General features: G+C 32.9%; 1 long non-coding RNA gene and 1 pseudogene across 1 annotated transcript; one reads left to right on the plus strand and one right to left on the minus strand.

Moving 5' to 3' along the window:
* Positions 1–12,272: 12,272 nt before the first annotated feature.
* LOC149560264 (uncharacterized) lies at positions 12,273–15,696 on the plus strand. Its single transcript, XR_016363340.1, has 3 exons — positions 12,273–14,929; positions 15,062–15,103; positions 15,190–15,696. It is a non-coding gene; the product is annotated as an uncharacterized LOC149560264 (long non-coding RNA).
* Positions 15,697–18,282: 2,586 nt separating this feature from the next.
* On the minus strand, positions 18,283–19,053 carry LOC149560265 (putative TPR repeat-containing protein At2g32450; annotated as a pseudogene).
* Positions 19,054–19,510: the final 457 nt, after the last annotated feature.

Here is a 19,510-nt window from a genome sequence, read left to right on the forward strand (position 1 = left end):
GTAGTATGCAGTGATAATCTTAACTAAATGAGTCCCTTGCTAAAAAAACAGGGCCTTCAGTCCTGAAGAGAAGACCAGTGTCCTGAAAGTCCAGAGAGTGAGGGAATTGTTGTTGTGTTGTCTATAATATTAATAAACAACCTTCATCTGATCTTATGAGGTGGTTACACAAAACCCTCCCGGTCATTAATATTATAAAATTAAAATTCAAACTCACTATCTAATCCAATTTCCTCACAAATGGTATGGAATTTAAACAAAATATATCAAAAATTTTCTAATATGGATTTGGTTACTAATTTTGCATAAAGAGAAGCGCTTAAAGTGCCGTTTTTTTTTCACCCTTTCCTTTGTGTTTTTTAGCTGATTGATTAATTTGAGCAAGACCCCTCTTTAATTACACATGGAAAGTTTCAGTCTTGATATCTTAATTTTCGATTTTGCTGAATTCCTGTAACATAAAGAGAAGCACTTCTAGCGCCATTTTATTTCACCCTTTCCTTTGTATGAATACACAGTTATAGGGTTAGTTTTTGCCGTAGGCTTTTAATAAGCGTGTTACCAAATTTTCTACTTCTCTAGGTTAGGTTTTGTTTGAATATGTACAAGTTTATTTAAGGTAGATGTATACAGAAGGCTTGTGTAGAATATTTTAAAAAAAAAAAAAATGTTCAAACGGTTTGTGTGGAAGCTCTGAAGCATTAGTGAATGGTGAATATGTGGAAGTTCAGTGAAGAATTATTATTATTTTTCTTTGTAAGATTTATATTTTAAGGATGTGGTTATTAGAAACAACAATAATCTCTTAATTTTTCTCAGTTAACGTTGAATTGGGATCTGGGTATAATGTAAGTAGCCAAAGTTCATTGTAAGTGTATACGCTAGATAAGGTGTACTTTGGAAATCATTTTGTATAGAGATCCATACTATAAGGAACTGGTTTTTGGAAACAGTAGTCTACATTTTTTAAGTTTGATGAATTTAGTTAGGAGGAAAAGCTAGAATTTATAATAAAAGGGTTATTAGTTCCTGCCGACAAGCAAGATACTTACCCAATCGTTGGGTACTATTTTTCAATTTGACTTTGTCAGCCAACCAATCACCATACAGCATTAAATTCCATTGTGCAAAAACTATATAGTTGAATATAAATCTTAATTTGTTAATATTGAAAAATCTGATTTTCTTGATTTTTCGTTCGTTAAAGCCAGCAGAAAATAATTTTTGGTCAGGAAAATAGAGAATTTTCGAACATTATAGCCACGGAAAAATTGGAGAACATTCCAGAAGCTTCTTGTCTGCCTGAGCCATGTAGATAGCATGCTGCGTTGACACAGGTATTCTGTCCTCAAATTCATTATCCCCTGCAAACTTATTTTCCAAAAAATTGAGGACCTCAACTCTCAAATTCAACCAAAGAGATTCCTATAGGATGATGTTGTTTGTTACTATGCACACGTACATGGTAAACCACGTGCTCACTTCCTTGATTTCCTTAAAATGAATTTTGAACATTTGCCCTTTCTTTTTTTTATTACAAGAATACAGTCCCTAGAAGTGCATACTAAGTATTGGCATTTTGCAGACATTTTGAGGACAACCCACACCAATAATTTGAACATAGTTCTTCCCATTTAACATAGATTTTTTTCTATAAATTCTCTCATTTCTTTATTAGGGCAATTCAGGGGTCAGAGTAAAATCCTTAAACCTATCCATATAATCAATGTCTTTCCAAATAACTTGTGTAGGACAGTTCTGTCATTGTATACCCAGCTACAACTAATTTGAAATTTGTAATTCTTTTACTAATCATATACGTAGACTAGTGAAACCCTCTACAATGCAACACAAGTGATTATCAGCTTCAGAAAGACACAATTGTAACAACAGCAACAGGGAACCTAGCTCATCACAGCTAACCCATGTTTCTCGAGTTATTCACAAAGACACAAAACTAGATCAAGCCAGACACTATCATTCATCGTCAGAAAAGAAGACAATATCTTTCATAAACCAAAAAATTGTACCTCACAAAAACTCATTCTCTACATATCACAACCAATTTAGTGCTTACAGTTATGCTTTCATGGATGTAATGACTTTGTTCTAAGGATCCATTTGGGCTCAGGTAGGAACAATGTTGGTTAAATAGCCTTCATCTGATCTTATGAGGTGGTTCCTAGTGAAGTCCCCCTCCTTATACTTCTTATACTTATTACTTATCTAATATGATTTATTTTAGGTATATCATATTTTCAATTGTACAGATATAAGTATTTTTTCTTTCTTAAATCTGCATATGGTTCCTTTCAAATCTGCATATTATCCTCTTTTAGATCTATATGTACCATATTCATATGCCTATGGTTATACTTCAGATATTTACTCTTGTAAGATTGATTATTCAAATTTTCTTCTTTGATGCCCTTTGCTGAATGATTCTAACGTATTTTATATTATTCATAATCTGGGAGGTTGCTATGTAACACCCCGCCAAGGGATCCAAAAGAATTAACCTAAAGTTTTACTAAGTTTGCTAAACATTTTTTTTTTGAAGTAAGAAAGTATAACATACACATCAAACACATAGTAGCAGAAGCAATAACATGTAATCATTAACAAACATACATAACAGGTTACATTCTTTAAAGATCCCAAGACGTTGAGCCACATTTAAATTTAATTAATTCTAAGTCTAACAATTACCACATCCACATGAAAAAATAATAAGAAAGTCCAATGTCCATAATATACATTTGTTCCGAATGCCTCTTAACAAATTAATTCAAAATGCTCAATCATCCACTGTACATGTCACAGGGTATGAAAGGCTTAAAAGAATATACATATGTAAAAGTAGAAATACATCATCCTCTTCGGATCCATGATACACGAGCAATAAAATAAATGAAACCATCCACCATACATGATACATCCATACATCCATAATGGTAAAACATCCATCATAATAATCCATGAACAGAATGAAGGTAAATGCCAACAAAGAATGCTCCAGCCATGGTGACTACGAACGGATCTCAATGGTAAGAGTGAAAAAACACTACCATCAGATTGCGTGGAACCTAAATGGCCCACTCCCACCACGCTGAGGAGATAGTCTCAAGTCCCAAATAGGATATCAAATCACAAAACACAAGTACTCTTTAAGTCTAGGAAATCTGAAAAGTATACTAACTCAAAGATTCCAACACATAGATTGACATCTAGACCCAGAGGCACCACAAAGACACGTAGGGAATCTACTATGCAAGCGAGAAAGTGTTATTGCAAAAGTCACATTGGAAGTTACCCGAGCAATCCCTTAGGAATCTCGGGTCCCCTGTGATCCTACGGCCATTAGTATCCTCTCGTACTGACAAAGAATACTACAGAATGCAAGGTCACAACCAAGCGTTCTCTCTACCCTATCCTAGTCTGTACTAACACTCAAGGCATGGGAGAGAACATACAGTTATCTTATTAAGTTCATTTAAGTTAGTATTTAGGTGAGATGTTTTCACTTATTAAAACAACTTACAATGGGTTTCTCCTGGCAGCCTCTTAGGGACCCGACCTCCATTGCAAGCCACTTCTTGACACTACACATAGATAACCCACCCTAGGCTCATGAAATCAAAAATCAAAGAATCATCATAAAATCACCTTAGTCCTATACAAGCGACTGAAAACATCATAAATATAATCCACAATAATCACATCAGTTCTCCACGAGCAACTGATAAGCATCAAATAATAATCATAATGATCACAACAGTTCTTTATCAGCAACTGAAGGCATCCATGATAAATCACAATATCTAGTGGTTCTCCAACGAGCAATCAGAAAGTATCCCAATAATAAAACACAATACAGATCGAAGACTCCAAAATGGTCAAGTCAAAACATGTCACAACATGACATAACCAAGATCAAAGCAAACACTTCAGTCCCTTCATGGTGACTGAAAAGTAACCCAAGTATAATTGATCGAGACCCAAAAATGGTTAAATCAGGTATTTCTTAAACATATATCTCAGTTCACACAAGAACGTTGGAAAGCAAAAAACAACAGTAAATACAACTATATCATAGAGCATACCATCACATTACCATGGTTGGGTAAAAAGATCGAGATCAAATCATCATATCATCAAAATTGCATAACCCTCGAGCCTCTGGTAACAACCTAAACTGGTGAACACTAGATAAGATAAGATAAGATAAATTTATTAATGTCGAAAACCCCAAAAGCATAGATAGTACAATAAAACAATACAGTTCATATCTTGTGTTTGATTTCAAATACACAATAGGGTTAAAAGTAAAGTTTTATTTTGCGTTTCAATGTACGTTCCAAGTGTATGAGATTCTCCATTTAATCTACAAGTCAACCCATTAATTTATTGGCTCAAAAATATATAAAGTTGCCCTTATTATTAAATTTAACATCCTAAAAATAGTCTAGGAATAATCCTTTAATTATTTAAGTTATAAAATTAACAACTATTGATTTTAATTGAATAATTACAATTTTAGTAAAATCAATATTATTGATTATTAACAACAATAACTAAATTTACAACTTCGTTAAATACTTTCATTATTAGTAATTCTTAATTAAATCAAATTTAATTAAATTAACTAATAATTTATTTAACTATATTCCATTAATTAATAATTTATTTAATTATTAATTATTAATATAACTTAATAATAAAATTTGATTAAATAATAATATAAAATTATTAATAATTAATATTATAAATTTAATATTATTTAAAATTTAATAAAATGAATGTGATAAAAATGTATTAAAGAAAATGATTTTTAAAAAAAGAGCCCATTTTAAAGGTTGTCGGCCTCTGCGCCGTAGTACCTGCTATCACAGGGCCTACGGCGATCGGGTACAAAGTACCCTGTCGTCCCAGTACTTGCGATGTAGAGTACTGGTCACAGAGCAGCGATAGGGGGTGGGGCACGGGGTAATTCCACCCACCCCCCATAATTATATATGTATTTTTTTAAAAACGTTTCTCTTTTTTTTTTTTTTTCAATAACAATTATTACATTTCTTCAATAACATTTATAAATTATAATATATATATATATATATTTAACATTTACTGTATATATATATTTAAAACATTTTTCCCAATAACATTATATATATATAATTTGAATTTTCAGCACTATCAATAAATACAATATGGATTTTTTCTTTTTAAAACAAGATTTCTCCATTTAAATTCAACCATCCAAATTTAGAGTTTCAGTCTTAGATTCAACCCTTCTCGTTTAAATTCCTATGCATATAGAAGTTAATTAACAAGCACATGATAAATTCCAATATTGAAATGTTTTAAACATTCCTCATAGAGAATTTAGGTCTACAATTCACAGACACGAAGAAGACAGGAAATAAGGAAATTGTGTAAATAATCAGTGATCAAAACATAAGACCCTACTTGGCCTTGATGCTAATATGAAATCTTTGAAAAACTATGAGAGAATTCGCTTCCCTTCAATAACTTTTCTCTATAAATCTTTTCTAGAATTCTCCTTCAGACATTCACTTCCAAAATTCGTCTCCCAAAATTCGTAGCCCTTTTCAGAATGAACCCCAAAGTTGTGATAAAGAGTTTTCTCCTCAAATCGGGGCACTAATTGTGCGTTCACCCTAGAGGACTCCTTGCTCACAATTCTCAAATTTCAAATTAACTTTCCTTAATCTTTCTTTATCTTGCATTAATCTTTTCATGCACATTAACTAGATTATTAAATAACTTTATTTAATTTTCCACTTGACTTTTATTTTTAATTAATTTATTACTTTTAATTCCATGTGCACTTTATGAAATTAAAATAACATTATTATTTTCACTTATTTTATCTTTTTAATTAATTTCTTTTATTTTCAACTCATGCACGCATAATGCAATCTAAAATCTTTTAATAATTTAATATCTTTTCCACTTTTAAATTTTATTTTCAAACGTTAAATTTGATAAATATTTATTAACTTAAATAACAATAATATTTAGCATTTATTTAAAAATGAACTCTAAATATATTATTATTAAATTAACTAAATATATCACGTTCTAAATTTATTTTTATAACTTCTATCTCCAAAATTTAATTCTTTTTATTTAATTAATTTTTCAATTAATTAAATTAAATATTAAAATATCATAATAATTTTTCATTAATTAAATCTTTAATTAATCTTTTAATTAGACTTAATTAATAGAAAATACATTAAATACTCATAAAGCAACATATGGAAACCCATCATAGAAAAACACATACTAAACCAAACAAAAAGGGTTATAACCATGAATTAGCGTCATTGGACGCATTCGGAGGGTACTTGACTCAGATACTTGTCGTAATTATCAATTAGGACAAATGGCTTAAGGGTTTAGGATTTGGACTTAAGAATTTATCTCCCCTCTTACCATTGAGATAATGCGATAGGGTACGCTCATCCTAGCAATTCAGGGAAGTCGATGCGCGGTACCTGCAACTTGCATAAAATTCATGTATGTACAAACCCAATATTCTAAGCTAAACAAACAATGGCAAGAAGTGGTGCATCGTGTAGATCTCGACTAGCAGGTGACTATGACTCCCTTCCTTAACCATATCAGAAACACCATACCTAAAGAAAACAAATATGCACACCATACACATGCAGTATGGGGTAAGTATTCATAAGAAAACACATGTGATAATAAACCATCTAACTAATCATCATCGATAACTAAAAACACTGAATGATTATCATACATACATGAAATATAGAGTACCAAGTAATCTCATTATATAATAAACTGAGTGTAAAACAACATCTAATAATTTCCAAAATAATAATACTAATCATCAAACATAAAATTGACCTAAAAGAGTTTGGCAATGATAACTGAAATGCGACTTAGGGGCAAGCACTACATGCGACCTCTTGGATGTGAAGGGTTCTTTCATGAAGTCATACTTATGGATGAAGAGATAGCATTCCTTCAGTTATCTCATTATGACCTCCTTCCTTGATCAATGCGTCTCCTTGTATCTTAATCTCTATTACTTCTTTTGTTGTTTCGTTTAAGTTGTCTTGATAAAGCACTTTAAGCCGGTCCTGTAAAATCAAAGCCCCCATCAGTGAATGAATGAGCAAAAAAAATGAGTGAATATTCTTTGTTAATTGATGCACGCATTTCTTTGGTACAAATTTACTAACTTTTAGCCATGTACTAGTATGTTGATGTTTCAAATTAGTGCAACTTTTAAGTGCTAGGCCTCGATGGATAAAACATCTGCTATCTTTCAGCTGTTAGGTGGAGTTTTTCTCAACATTTTCCAAGTTTTGTTGACTTGAGGTGAGTCTTTGTTGGACTTTTAGAAAGAAGCACACCACTCTCAGGCCTTTTATCCTTTAAGGTTGTGTGGATCTTTGTGGTGTTTAAACTTGTAGATGGCCATTCTTTCCTTTTACTTCAACATCTGTTGTTCATCATTTTATTAAGTGCACTTTGAGAAGAGTTCTAACATACTAAAACTATGCCATTAGCAATTAAATATTTTTTTGAGTTGGGTAGAGAATCACTAGCTTCTTGTCAACATCTATGTACAAGTTTTGTGTAAACTCTACATCTCTCCTTACTATTTAAATACCTTTTTATCAGTTGTAGAGATAATTTTAATATGAATGCTATATATAGGATTTGATGTAATACCATTCAATATTACCTAGTCAATAGCTATCTATGCTTGTTCTTCTTGTTAAATTGTAATGTGAGGCCTCACCCAATTCATCATAGTACTAATGAGATAATTGCATTACGGTGATTTTAATCCTATGTTTGATGCACTTTTGAGACTGTAGGGTTATGTCATTTTAATATTTGCATTTTGATGATCCGCAATTACCTCTGCATATTATGACCTAATTGATGCATTTAATGATTCTATTTCATGTTGTAAGCTATTGACATTGCTTTAATAGAAATTGAATGGTAGAAATGATTGTAATATAAGAAGGTAATGTTGAAGTGGAAATTAGAGTTAAAAGATAAATTTTGTTATGCATTGAGACCTAACCTGCATACCTAGGGATTCAATAGTTATGGATTCAACATCTTGTCGTAGAATATGAAGTTATTCAGAATATTAAATTGACCATGTTATGTTGATAAGTAAAGTTTAGTTTTATAGTATTCTGAACTTTTTACATGGAAATTGTTAGAAGAAGTAATGTAATTAAAAGGAATGAAGTATGGAACTCAAATGTCGAATGTGATATGTAAGTTTTGATATTTTAATATTTTGAAGGTTATATTTGAAATGATTAAGAAAGGGAAAGTTAATTTGAGATGATGAAATATATGCAAGCCTAATGTTGAATGAGATAATGATTTATTTTACATATGCTTATATGATTTTCTTGGACTACTGACGCTCGAGTTTAGTGTGCAGGAATTTGACCATGGGTTAAAGGGGAATTAAGGCTCAAACTACTACAAACATGACATAGCCAAGGTTGAATCAGTGGAAAAGATTCAAACCTCATTGTAATGTGTTTTATTTCGTATATGTGAATTGTATGTGTGCGTAGTAGCCTAGTTCATGTATTATTGTAAAATAAGTTTAAAATATATATATATATATATAATGCGATATTTTGTGTGTGTCACTTGACACTTGTGCTTGTTATGTGAACGACATGTTATTAGTCAATGGATCATGTGGCCACCTTATTCCATGATAAATGCCTCAATTGAGGAATTTGATTATTGCCTTAGTTAGTAAAAAGGACAAAGTCATCACCTTGGGGAAGTTGAAATTTGAATCACCTAGCTTTGGGAGGGTCATAAAGTAACTTTAAGATAAGTTGTGATTAAAATCAACCCTACCCATGTTAGTACTATAGGTTAGGGAGCTATTAATGACCCTTAGGGTGTCTAGTGGACCCAAGAGACCCCATGAAAATGACATTCTTTATGGAATCCGAAAATGAGAAGGATATATATAGAGGTAGGGCTAAATGAGAAAACTACTTGGCCACTCTCTAAATGTTAGAGACAGTTAGGTTTTGGAGGGAGAGGGAGTGGAGCTCTACTGCAACTATCCTTACCCTAGCTTGGACCAAGGTTGGTATCTCAAACTTGCTTCCTTTCCTTTTTCTTTCTTTTAGCATGGTTAAGCCAATCTGCAAGTGTGGAGTTTATCAATGGAGTATGCATTGCAGTGCATTGTGGAGTAGCATTCATGTGAGTGTTTGAATGGTGTTCATTCCATGTAGATTAGTGTGACACTATTGTGCATCTTGTTGTACTGTGTGGAGTATTGTGAGTATGAGGTTTGGATTTCCTCTATTTCCATGTTGCATTATGGGTGTTGATATTGTGTTGTGATAATGTGATGTGCTTGGTTTTGTTTTCTTGTTGTGCTTGAGTGTTCTTATGGGTGTGGGACTTACACTCACCCTTGTGGGAAGGGAAGAGAAGTCCAGGGTGAATGGGCAGCAGGGTGAATGGGCAGCTCTTGAGTGGAATGCAAAAGAAATTTGATATCATAGAAGAGATAATATTCATAGGAAGGATTATCCTGGTGGATTGCTATTATCATCTTAGTTCCATTATTTACCAATTGTGAATGTACATTCAAATCTAGATCTGCATAAGAAGATAATGTTGAGAAAATGGTTTCTAAATTTCATAATTCATAGATAGGGATAATCCAGGTAATTTCATATAAAGTCTTGTCATGAAATGTTGAGTTATTGGATTAAGTTTAATGTTCTTGAAGAATATGTAGTATGCAAGTTAAAAACTTAGAACACTTATTGTTGATAGTATATGGTGGATTTAGGATAATAGGACATCGTCATCATCTAAATATTCAGATGAACGAGCACCAAGACCTACTTCAGGTACAAATGCATACTTCAATGAAATGATATATTGCACTTGCAAAAGGTGCAAAAATAGGAAACTAAAGAAGCGATGACTTGTTGGTATCCATAGACTGAAATATGGAGTTTACATAGAAGAGGTACATTGTAATTAAGGTATCTTAAAATAAATAATTTATATCCTTGTTAGTTAATATTTTAGTACTGATCATTTCAAAAAAAAAATTTGATGAAAAGTCGCTTTCGATTCCCAATATTGTTGAAGAACCAGTGAATGATATTGATGATAGTCAATCCCAAGCTGAAGAGCAAGACACATATATGGATGAAACCACTTCACGGATTAATGAAGCTGGTGTGAATGAATTTATCCAAAACTTCTACACATCTTCTGAAGAAGTTATTGATTCACCCATAGCTTAGCTGGCTAGGATGCCTCTTTATTTAAATGTAGATACTTCTATACTGCCAACACTTATGTTGATGTTGAACTTGAAGATGACTCATGGATTGACAGATACATGCTTCACTGACATACTAAGGTAGGATTTGATATTTTAATAAATCAAGTCCATTGAATGTCTTAATGTTTTTAAGTATTGTGTATACCTATTAAAATCATTGCTTTATCATGTAGGCTTTTCACAAACAAAATACTTCCAAAGGATAATAAGTTACCTCATTCTCATAGAGAAGTATCTTCAATAATGAAAGATATTGGAATGGAGTACAATATATATGATGCATGTCCAAATGACCATATTTTGTATTATGGAAAGAATACAAATTTGAAGCAATGCCCAGTGTGTCACACAAGTAGGTATTGACAAGATCAAGTATCCAAGAAGGTTCCACATAAAGTGCTACAACATATTCCACTAAAGCCAAGGTTTGAGAGAATGTTCAAATGTAAGGAGTTGGCAAAATATATGAGTTATCATGTACATGGGAGAAGCGAAGATGGTGTCATGCGTATGGCTACAGATAGCAACTACTGGAAAGAGATTGAGGAAAAATGGCCACATTTAAGAAATGAGCCAAGGAATGCAAGAATATCTCTTGCAATGGATGGTGTCAATCCATTTGAAGATCTTAGAACAACTTATTCCGTTTGCCCAGTGTTAATTATTAACAATAATCTCCCTCCCTGGATAGCAATGAAGAAGGAGCATGCAATGCTAACTCTTATCATACCAGGTATTAGAACATATGTGATTGCATTGCTTTCTTGAAGTTTCTATACGAATTCTTCAATTTTACTAAACCTTATTACTTTGTTATTTTACTTAGGAAAGTATCAGGTAAAGGATATGGATGTGTACATGGAGCCTCTCATTGATGAGCTTTGTGAATTGTGGAAAGGTGTAAATATGTATGATGTATCAAGACCTATCAATGATAGAAACTTCCTTTGTCATGCAATACTTATATGGACAATACACGATGCCCCTGGACTCTCTATTTGTTGCGGTAATATATGATAAATTTAATTTTTCAATTTTTCAATTTTTTTCTTCATTTTACTATTTATTAACTCCAGTTTCTTGTTTTAGGGCTGCAAACAAAGGGGAAACATGGTTTTCAATCATGTGGGCCAAAAACCTTGTCTAGGCAGTCAAAAGATCTTAGGAAAATAATCTATGATGAGTATAGACATTTCTTACCAAAAAATTATTGGTATCGACTGTGTGAGAAAAACAAGTTCAATGGACAAGAAGTGGAAATGAGGAAGCCAATGAGAATGAACCCTAGTAGGTGGAAAGCAATGTATGACAAAAAGGAAGGGGCAAGAAATCCACTAGGAATGAAAAGACTCTCAATTTTCTATAAACTAGAATATTATGAGAATTTACCAATAGCCCACCTATTTGATACTATGCACATTGGGAAAAATGTGGCAGAGTGCTTATGGAAACATCTAAATGGAACCAGCTTTGAAGCAAAAATAAAAATGTGAAAGGACCTTCAAGTTGCCAATATCATAACAAACATGTGGTTACATGGAGATAATTCGTATGCTCATGCTCCATGGACTCTCACGTCAAACGAGCAAGAAAGCATCATTGAAACAATGAAAATATTAAGATTTCTTTCTGGATTTGGCACGTCATTGAAAAACTTATTCACAAGAGATGGATCAGAGTTGTCAGGCTTGAAAACACATGATTGGCATAATTGGATAAAGGTAACTTTCTTGTATGTTATAATTACTAGAAACATTGTTAAAAATTTATATATCTAACTGAAATTATCAACTCACAGATATTTTAACATGGTGTTCATCAATGGTTGTGCAGTATGTGTTGCCTATAGCAATACCAAGTAGTTTTGCTCGAGATGTTAGATTAGCTATTTACAAATTGTCCAAATATTTGAGGTATTTTGAATCAATAATGCATAATCATCCAAGAATCTTATCATTTGAAGTGCATCATTACTTATGCCTTAAGACAACCTAATACTTTCAATTTTGAAGATATCATTAATCTTTATCTAATACATGCTAATGTTGTAGGTGGGTCTCATCTAAAGAGATACATCAGGAAGATTTGAAATACTGGAAGAGAAATATATCACTTTTGATGTGTGATATTCAAATGTGCTTCCCTCCAAGCTTTTTTAATTCTCAAGAGCACTACCTTGTACACTTAGTAGAAGAGATTGAGTTGTGTGGTCCTATTCATATTAGAACAATGTGGCTAGTGGAGAGATATATGAAGGTTTTAAAAAAAATTGTTAGGCAAAAGGCTCAACTAGAAGGATCCATGATTGAGGGGTACATGGTTTTTTAGGCAATGGTTCATTTGAGTGAGTACTTACCTCAATTGCACCTTGAAGCTCCACAATTATGGAGTTACAGCCAACCTCACTCATTTGAAGGAGAGAAATTAGAGGGTCAAGGGACATCAAAGAGGATAAAAGGTATGTGAAAATGATGAAATATAACTTTGTTTTGATGTTGAATTTAACAATTAAAGACTTCATATATTTATTAACATATTGAACAGATTTATTTTTCATTGTAGATGCAATTGAGTGGGAGGCATTACATTTGTATATTACATATAATTCCAACTTTATGTCAGACTAGATGGAGAAGTATGCTGAACAAAAGAAATTAGAGGATGAAAAGGAATGGGCCAACATATATAATAAATATGGTCAAAACATTGCTCGAGGACTACTTGCCAGCCATAAAAACAAATGGACAGAGAGATGCTCATGGAATTGGCTAAAGACCAATATTGAACATGAGGCAATAAAAAAGAAGAATAGAGTGACACTACAACAATTAAACATTGTTTGAGGATCTGTGAATGGGGAGGTGATACATATATATTAACATATTGGACATGTATAATGTATTTTCTTTTATATTTTGTATCATTGAATCTAACCACTAAATATATTTAATGAATTTAGGTAAAATATTACAAAGCGATGTGGAATCTTGGTCATCATTTTCACATAAGAAGAGTTGATGAGAAGAGACAAACTTATGATTGTGGAGTTTCAGCATCATTTTAGGTGGATTGCCACTCACATGCAAATGATATACAACCAATCAGAAGCACACTTCAATATTATGGAATTTTGGAGGATATTATAGAGCTTGATTTTACATCTTTCAAGAAAGTTGTTTTTTGTGTTCAATGGTACAGGCTAATCAAAGTGGGTGATGAAAAAATAATCTTTTTGCATGATAATGGATTCTATATGATCAATACATCTAGGTTTGAGGCCACTTTTGAACCTTATGTGTTTCCAAATCAACGTGATCAGATATTTCTCATTCCAAATCTAGAACAACCTGGTTGGTCATTTGTCATTGATTATGATCCAAGAGGACGAAGAACAACTTTTTTTGAAGTTGAGGACAATGAATTACTTGAAGATGTTGAAGTTCCACTTGAAGACATAAATGACCATGATGTTGATGATGAAAATTGTATTTTCAATGATGCATATGACCTCGATGAAGAGCATGATGGGTTTAATGAAATGCTCGAAGGACACGAGGAACCATATGGCCAACAAGTCCATGAAGATGATGACTTAATTGATTTTCATTTACCTATAGTTGAAGGTGATGAAGACCATGAAAGTGATGGTGTTAATTTATTTGTGGATTTAGGCCCCAATGATGATGGGATATTTATGCCAATCAGATGAGGACATTTCATGTGAGGATGATATGGTTTGATTGCCATGTTAACTTCAAGATTATTGTAAGGGTTTAATATAGCATTATTAAATATTTAGAGTATTGAGTTTTTAGTTATACACAAAATGTAATGAACATTTAGTAATTTGAATTCTTTTTTACTGCATGTTTGCAATGTCAATGCATACAACTTGTACTTTTTTAATTGGAAAACTTTATGTTTTTAGTTTATTTATGTTCTATTTCTTGAAGCATTTGTTTTAAATACACTTTTCTATTTGGTGGAGGTACAGAATCTAGCACATCCCAAATTCTCAATTGAATTTTTGTGAAACTTTAAACAATTGAAGCCTACAAACTTTATGCAATTACCACGTAGTCAACATAACTTTAATACCAAAAACTGAAAAAAAATGCATAATGAGCATTGCTTATGTTGAAGTTTAATGAAATTTGTACATGTTATTGTCAAAGGGGAGTGAATTTAAATTTTTTAGTAATATTGCTTGCATATGTTGTTTAATAAGTATGTTCATAATTTTTTTAAAAATTAACAATCTGTACTTCTTAAAGAATGTGGCTTAGACAGCTACAAATGCTTCTATGGGGGATCTATTGATTTTAAATGCTTTAGTTTAAGTGTTAAAAAATGGACAAGGGCAATAGATAACGATGATGGTGCAAGAGGTGAGATTGAAAACTATTTTTTATAATTTCATTTATCATATGTTACCTTCTACATGATGTTACCTTTTATATAATGTTATTTTACATCTGTGGAATGCAGGCCATCTCAAAAGTCATTCCAACTACTATTACATCAATTAGTACATCTAGTACTATACTAGTGGTAAAATTTGATCTATATTATTATACATTTAATTAAAATATTTTAGTTTATGTAATTACTAATTTTAATGTTTTTTATACCCAAAAAATTTATAAAGTAACTCATTTGACCATTCATTATGTTGGCACACAGGATCCAACTATGCCTACCAATACATCTACTATGATGCAAAAGGTAGGGTCCCATCATATTATTGGTTAAGCTTGATTACATTATTTTTCCTTATCATACCACCAAAATATTTTTATTTGTACATGTAGGATATTTCAAGGGCTACTCCAACAAGCATGCAATCTATTGGTGGAGAGGCTCATGGTCTACCTATTCTGTCTAGACAAAAAAATCCAATGGCAAGAGTGGAATCAAGTGCAAAACCCCATACCATATTCTCTACATCAAATACCAATGTTCCTAACATACCTAGTGTTGAGTTGGAAATGAATGCCCCTATTATCTAAGGACATCAAATATGGCTTTAGTAAGAATTCTTCCACCAACAATGGAACAAGTTTCCTTAAGGAGTAATATAGACACACAATCAAGAATACTAAGGCTCCTTCCTGATACTCCTGAAAATGTTCAACTCAGACAATAAATGATTAAACAAATTCAATTATGGGAAAGGGCATTGCTAGAGGCTACAAAGACTACTGCAGATGAACAAGTAAAATTGTCTACCGATATTATATTATTCTTGTTGTTGCCAAGTTCATATATTTGTAGCAATATAGATCTATAATTGATTGTAATGCCTTTGTTTCACTCCACACTCTTTAAATTTATATTCTTCTTGCTTGCATGCCACTGGTACCTTCCCTTCACTATAGAAAATAGAACATAGGCTGAATTGAGAAGTTAACTCTTTGAATCTTGGTCCAATTATGGGATACGAGCAAACTGCACAAGATGATTGCCCATGCCGCACCCTGTCCCCTGCTTCTTGCTTTACTAGAGTGGTCATGATGCCAAAACCTTAGTTTGGATCCTCAAACATCTCAAGGAACTCTGGAAATGAATTGCTTGCTTGCCATGTCATTTTCTCCATGAAGTTCCATCATATCGATAACTCCTTGTGAAGGAAGGTATACTGCCCTTAACAACCCAATATAACTTGATGCATCTGCCTTCCCAATCTATGCTCCAATGCCCTTTGTTGAATGCCACATTAGAGCATCACATGCAAATCATTTAGTTCTGGTGTTTGTTGCATGTTGATGAATTTTGTTGATGTACCAAGTTGGAGAATAGATCAGTTATTGTTCACAGGAGAATCAACTGCCTGAGCTTGGTTCCAAATGTCCATTGTATCTAAAATAGGATTTTAGCATTTCTGAGCTTTAACGAATGAGGGACCAGGAATCTAATCTATAATTTCAGTGTTTGATCATATGCTTGCATTATTTGTTTATTTATTCTTGCTACAAATGTAAAGTTATGTAGGTCAATGGAATCCATTTTTTTGCAAATTAAAGGCCTCCATTTGTGAAATAATATTTTGAGCTATATGGATAAAAGGGTAAATTGATCTGTCTTGCTTCGAAGTACCAAACACACTGTAAATCTCAAGTGATGCTCATGCTTATTCTTTTTTTTCACCGTCGTTGATTTGAAATGATGGATGCTTCCTATAACCTTACAATTGCTAAAACTCTAATCTATTAATAACACACCTATTCAAATTTAATTCAAATTGAAAGTGCTTGATAAAGGAGGGCCGTGAAGGATTTTTATTATAGCATCAACATATTGAAGTTGCTCTATTCTATATTGAATCAGTCTAGTGTTATTGTGGTAAAGAAATAAAAGCAACAGGCTCTAGAAAATACTCATCCAAAATTGGATGTACTAATCCTAATGAATTAGAGCAATCATAAAGCACACCACACATACAATATGTTTCCCTTCCAGAATTACTATTTACACTAGGATTAGTCTTAAGTAAGCCTCCTTCTTCATTTCCAGCTTCTTAAATGTTAAACTTCTAAGCCACTGCAGTCTTATCCATATCAAACTTCCCATCTTTACTGGGAAATATTTGCAGAATATGTTGTTTCTCTATTAGTACTAGGTATAAAGTTGTTGAAAGGAACCAAAAAATACACAGTTAAAAGAAATTTCCACAACTGACTTCATGGAAAGAAAGGACTATTAATATGGTCAAGATCATAAATGGTGTCTCCACAAAAATATCAAATACATCTTCAGGGCCACAAAAAAATTTAAAAGTATTCACAGAGATAACAATGATCAAATGTGGGCATGCATTGACAGGTTGAGATTGAGTAAATATTTAGAGATAGGATTTGAAGACTACAGATAGGGATGTAACATGTTGAACCCTCTTATTCATTGAAAGAAAGGTCAAGATCATAAATGGTGCCTACATAGAAATATCAAATACATCTGCAGTGGCAATAAAAAGTTTTCAAATTATTCAAAGAGATAACATCATAACAATGATCAAATTTGGGCATGCGTTGATAGTTTGAGAATGAATAAATATTTAGAGGCAAGATTTCAAGTCTGAAGAGAGGGATGTAATATGCTAAATCCTCTTATTCATTAAAAGAGCTTGAATTATTTTTATCTAGGCTAAGATTTCAATCTGAGACTTGGGAGGACACTGACAGTCAAAATATGTAAAATCACAGTTTGGAAATACTGTTCATTTGTGCCATAAGTTCATGTGTGTGTGTGTGTATGTTTACGGTGTGTATAGAGTGCATTCATCATTTGTGTATCTAAAGAAGACTTACAAGTGTGTATTGTGAGCAGCTTGTGAATGTGAGAGTTGTGAGGGTGCTTTTGTTTTGTGGTATGCAAAACTAATTTCAGTTCAATAGAATATGAGTGGAGATTGGTGAAGGAAAAGAAACCATCCAGACAGTGCAGAATATCTCTAGAGAGGAGGATCATGGTGGTGTACTAGAAGTATCAACCTTCAATGGCCAGTCAACCCACCTTTTTGTGATTGAAGAGATAGTGGCAAGGGAAGTGCAAAACTTCCTTCTCTTATGAAGCTCTCTATGCAAACAAATTGTGAGACAATTTGTAGCTACTCCTCTTCAATTACTGTGACTACATTTCTGATATTGGTCTATGATATGTGGAAGCTTTTACAAATTGATTTACAAATTCCTCTATTTTAAAAGAAGCAACTCAATAACTCCAGCTGGCTTACTTTCCTTGTTAGACCTTGTAAAACTGAAAAGCCTAGATCTAGAGTGATGCAGACAGATTCATGGGGGGCTTGTGCATTTAAAAGTACTCCCCAATTTGGAGTTGTTCAATATTGGATGGTTATTATAGAAGAGAAGATGCATTTACGGAATATTTGGTTGATGTTACTGGAATTAGTGCATCTGTATGAATGTTTCTGGTTTAAGAAAATGGAGCAATCTTTTCAATATCTTTTCTAGTTTTGCTTTGCAAATATTTTTCTCTAGTACACCAGTCCTAGATTGAGAAGCAATCACCCTTGTTTTAGATAATTCCTTTTTCAGAAGATTTACATCACGACGGTTCAATCTAGTAAGCCTCTAGAAGGCTCTTATATCTAAACCATATGCCAAGTATTGCCTTGGAGTGGCTTTTTCATTTGCTCTTCTGAGCTTTTTTGACTCCACAACTAATACTCCTTCAGAACTTGTCTCACTCAATCCCATTTGTGCTTGTGTATCAGAACCTCCATACTGATATGCTCTTTGGATTATAGTATTTAACCCTTTAGGCCTTTTCTGTAGGTGCTTCAAATGTACAATAGCATCATATAATTCCACTCTGTTTGTCATCTTGAAAGCCTCTTTCAAGGTTTTCTTTGCTTCCTCTATTTCTCCGGCTCCTAGCAATGATACTGCTTTGTTAAGCTGAGCATGCTAGTGATTGGGCCAGATAGTAAGCACTTTGTTGTACATTTTTGTAGCTCTTTGATACCTGGCCACATCTCTGAACAACCCTCCCAAATTATACAAAGCGTCCATATAATCTGGCTTAAGGTCTATGGCTTTTTGAAACTCTTGTATGGCTCTCTCATCTTCCCCCATGGCATGCAACAACGATCCAAGGTCACAATGTGCATCTGCATAATCGGTCCTCAAGTATATAATCTGGTTCTTTTTTAACATGTAAAAGAAGCACAATAACTCTCCTCATTGTAGAAGACATATTTTCCCTTTGAATGAGCTTAAGGTTTTTTTTGAGTTACTCTCTCTCGGACTAATTTTCATAAACATTAATGCCTTTGAATTGCCTCTTGTAGAGAATCCTGTAGTGGATGTGTTAGCTTGGAGTTCGTGTAAGGAATATGGCCAATTTTCTCTCACTACCTGTGAGATCAGCAACCCACAACTTGCTTCAGATGCTCTCCCCAGTGACTAAGCTCTCTCACTTTACCAACACATAAATGTTGTAGTGAGATTGACTTCTATGTTCATTAGCATTGGTAGAATAATTGCTCTAGCATTTCTTTTAGTTTACAACACTTAACATACTTCACTCATTGTGTGCATAACTGTGTGAAATATAATTGGTATCCTTTGTATATTCTATTTGTTAGCATTGTCTATTATGTCATTTCTCATT

The sequence above is a fragment of the Cupressus sempervirens genome, chromosome 4, assembly GCF_028749045.1.
Source record: "Cupressus sempervirens isolate cs-2001-9-10 chromosome 4, ASM2874904v1, whole genome shotgun sequence".
NCBI classification, from domain to species: Eukaryota; Viridiplantae; Streptophyta; class Pinopsida; order Cupressales; family Cupressaceae; genus Cupressus; species Cupressus sempervirens.